Source organism: Triticum dicoccoides, chromosome 7B, assembly GCF_002162155.2.
Source record: "Triticum dicoccoides isolate Atlit2015 ecotype Zavitan chromosome 7B, WEW_v2.0, whole genome shotgun sequence".
NCBI lineage: Eukaryota > Viridiplantae > Streptophyta > Magnoliopsida > Poales > Poaceae > Triticum > Triticum dicoccoides.
The window spans coordinates 735,981,643-735,985,856 of record NC_041393.1 but is presented as its reverse complement, the minus strand read 5'-3'; the positions used below and the strand labels follow the sequence as shown (position 1 = coordinate 735,985,856).

Sequence of the window (4,214 nt, the reverse complement as noted above, 5' to 3'; positions counted from 1 at the left end):
AAAAACCCCAGCCCCTGAACTACTGACGCGTGGTAGCTTATTGGTCCCGGTTGGTGCTATCAACCGGGACCAAAGGCCCTCCTGTCTGGAATCGCCGCAGCGGCCACGTGGAGGCCCATTTGTCCCGGTTGGTGTAAGAACCGGGACTAAAGGTGTAGGGCTTTAGTACCGACCCTTTAGTCCGGTTCCTCAACCGAGACAAATGGGCCTTACGAACCGGGACAAATGACCCTTTTTCTACTAGCGTAAATAGCTTAACGAAGTTGTAGTAGACCCAATGTACAAATTCAACAGACTGTTTCCAACAGTTTGAGCGAAATTAAAACCGGAGGAGCTATGCGAATCCCAGCATGCATGCACACGCCCTTGAAAATAGGCTACGTCTCGCGGTGTATGTATCGAGTTAGCCTAGCCCGTCCCAACCTGCAGCGGCCGGGCATACAAAAACCACATAACAATATACAGTATTATTATCATTGATATACAGCACAGCAACGGTCAACTGCATAGATGCGGAATGTTTCAGAAAAAAAAAAGGAATTGCGCTATACCAAAGCAATAGCGCTCCTCCATTGGCTTTGGATTAGCTAATCTGCTGTCTATACGGAAATCTCTTTGCTACCACCTTGTTCTCCTTCATCACGAATTTCCATCACCGATACTCCATCGTCGTGCCCAACTGCAACCCTGATAGATAAAAGGGCACAAGCTTTACTAGTGTGGAATCTTAGGGAAACGAAAAAATGGAAAAGGAAAACAACATCACTATAACTAAGCATGCAGCGAAGAGGTAGTACCAAAATTAATAGAACTGGAAGTGCCGATTACCTTGACCCCATCAAACATGCGAAACCACAAATAGTTTCATCATCATCACTAACATTAAAAATTCTCTTGAGCCTGGGAAATATGAAGCACTCATTAATTTACCATATATAGAGGCTAACAGGCATATATATGCAATGTGATGTGGAGGTGGCATGTTCTAAAGGGTCTGTAGCGTGTGTTTGTTTCATAAGGACATACTCTAGTGATTACCTGTAATTAGTGGAGCTCCACACGTGAACATCACCATCAAATGTACCTGTAATCAGAACTGGAAGATTGGAATGGGATACGACCTGAATAACTTGAGACGTATGTTCGAGTGTATGAACGCACTCCTTCTTCTGCATGTTCCATATCTGAATTTAAAAACAAAACAAGGCACACATATGTTGGAAATGCTAAATGCATGTTGTATTAATGTATTTTCCAACATAATAGCCGACCTTGGCAGTCTTGTCATCAGAGCCACTAATCAAATACTGCTGACCATCACGCTTGAAGAAATCCATGCAGTACAGCTTACCCGAATGCCCAGACAGAGTATACTTAGATTTGGGAGAATCAAGACTCCAGACCTGAACACCAACCATAAGAGCTTCCGGTCAAGGTACAGTAAAAATTGAAACGTACTCCATCATCATTGCATCAAAGTTTACTTAGCAAAGAAATAAGAGAGAGAAAGCAAAACTTCTACTGTCAAATACCCTGAAGCACTTGCAAAACTGTTGGTGTCCTCTGGGTTAAATTTTAGGGCCTTAAGTTCATAGGGCTGTTCTCCAAATGTCTGTATGCAATTCCAGCCCTGGTAGCTAGCTACTCCACACCAGCCCCCGTTGAGAGTCGAGAGAGTTCCACCGCTCCCGGCCCGATCCCTTATCTTCTCCGACGGCGACGCCGGCCGGAGCGGAGACGGGAGAGGTGCATGGCGTTGTCCTATGTATATAGAGTCTAGGTATAGGTTGAGGTCGAGTAGTGCCCATGTGGCGTATGGCTGTATGCCGATGTGGAGAGCGCCGCCGCCGCGTACGAGCAGCGGCTGGTGGCTCACGGTGGCTGCGTCTCAGGCAAGGCTGGCTGGCGGCCAGTCGCTGCCGAGGGGCGTGCTGCTGGCTCATCCACCAATAAGCTCGTCTGGTCCCCTGTTCTGGAGGCTCTCCGCTACTTCTCTAGCTCGTGGCGTCGCCGTGGTGGTGAAGACGAAGAGTAGAAGAGATGGAGAACCAGATCGGGTCAGTGCTCTTATCCGGTGGCTGTTTGGGAGTGGCCTTGGCGCCAGCTACGGCGTTCGGCGGCCGGCCGGCTCCATCACGTCATCGTACATGCTGGCCGAAGGGCGGCCTTTCTACTTCTTCCTCCCGGCCAAGATGCCTAAAGGGAGGCAGCTCATCTTCTGCACGGAGTCTATGGCGTGGTGCCATGGAAGCTTAGTTGTCCCAAGTGGCAATGTCCCCGGCGACGGCGAAGTTACGGCCGTGCAGAAGATGTCAAGGACCCGATTGCTTTTCTTATCTGGTTGTTGGGGTCCTCTTTGTAAAAAACAGGGACCAGTGTGTTATTTGCAGTTAGTTCTGGGTCCGTCTGTAAAATGCTGTGTACTTCATGTTCAGTGTTAATGCAGCATCAGGGTCCTTCTGGACCCGTCTTTTGTTCAAAAAAAAAAAAATTCCAGCCCTGGTCCCAGTCCCAAAGCTTTATTTGGTCAAGCGATCCTGACAGCACATAGGGCTGGGTAGGATGAACGTCTAATGGACACCAGGCACTGTCATGATAATGGTGAGCTTTGAAACTCGTGACCTTTTCGAGTTCCTTTTCATACTTGTACACATGGACGAAACAATCTTTTGACATAGCCACAAGCCACCGCTTTCGTGCAATAAATTTAACAGTGGATACTGCAGTGAGGGCAATTGTCTGATTAGCATATCATTATACAACTGTACATATGGTGGAAGAAAATTATGTTAAGAAGACAGGGAGCTTACCTGCTTCCTGTGAGACCTTGATCGAAGCGACCACTTTCTGCCAGTAAACATAAATGAGTCATTTGTTTGTTCAATGTAAACAGAAATTGGATATTTGCCAACAAAAATTGAGCTTTTGGTGATGGCCCTCTACATTTATTCATGGTAATTCAATTGAAATACTACGACGGGAAAAAAGTGGGCAAAAACATTTGCCAATATGGTGTGGTGTTTTCTTGGCTGTGAACAAAAACTTCAACATTATGGTACGGCTCCATCGACCATCACCAATTTCCTGCTATATTTGGCAATCAACAGAATCTGTGTATGTACTTATGAACTAAATGCTTGGGCCACGAGCATCTTTCTGATGCAAAGGGCAAGCGGCCATAATTTTCTTTCTTTATCCAAAATACTAGAAGAAGTAATAGAGGTAACTTGCCTGCGTGTCAGAGTTCCAAATCTGAACACCACCACGTTGGTGACCTGTTATAATCCTGTATGATAATGAGGTATTAAAGCAGGATAATGACTTGAAAAGGAAGTTTAATAAAGACTAAAATGCCTATATTATCCTACACACTTACAATGGCTCTGTCTGATTTGCATCTATGCAGTCGATCATCTCTGCTGTAATACCTATAATCTGATCAAACAACATTCCTGTCAACACTAGAGAAACCACCACTGAAACGGAAGATCTTGGAAAGAGAAAAAAAAATGAAAACCCGAAAACTAATACCTGTATCAAAGGTTGGATTGTCTGCTACGTTGTCAATGCATCAAAGACAGACAAAATGGAGTATCAGTACAATTCAACTCGTCAATGAAGCAGCATTATTCCAATGCCACAACACAATTACACTCATAAATGAATTTAGTTGGGATCTCTTTCTACCTCGATCATCTCGAATCATCTATCTTACACAATAGTGTAAATTAGAAGGAACCCTCTTTTGTTCTTTCTGACACATAACAAGCACTATCGGAACAATGTCATTGTAGAAGTGCATGCTCTAGCCAATGCAACCAAAAGACCGATCTGATGGAAGAGACTAGACAACACATTATACGTCAACACTCCCCCACACGTGTGGCTCCCTCAGGCCTAAACGTGGACCGAAAGTGGGCTGCAATTTTAATTGCAGCCAGCCGGGTCTTGAACTCAAGACCTCTTGGCTCCGATACCATGTAGAAGGAAGAGAGGGATCTAATGGAATAGTTTGTTGTTTGTATTGCTTGAGCCTCGTGGGCATATATATAGGAGTACATGATCTACTTGGAGTACAAGGCAAGCCAGAATATTTCCTAGTCTAACCAATGTTTCCTAATACAATCACGTTACTCAACATCCCCCGCAGTCACAACGGTAGCGACGCAGACAGTGAGACTGGAGAAGAATCCGAAGGCAAGCCGACGGACCCC

The 4,214-nt window shown here is 45.3% G+C and overlaps 1 pseudogene; it reads right to left on the bottom strand.

The window, feature by feature from the left end:
- Positions 1-286: 286 nt before the first annotated feature.
- Positions 287-4,214, bottom strand: part of LOC119336613 — a 14,914-nt pseudogene continuing 10,986 nt past the window's right edge.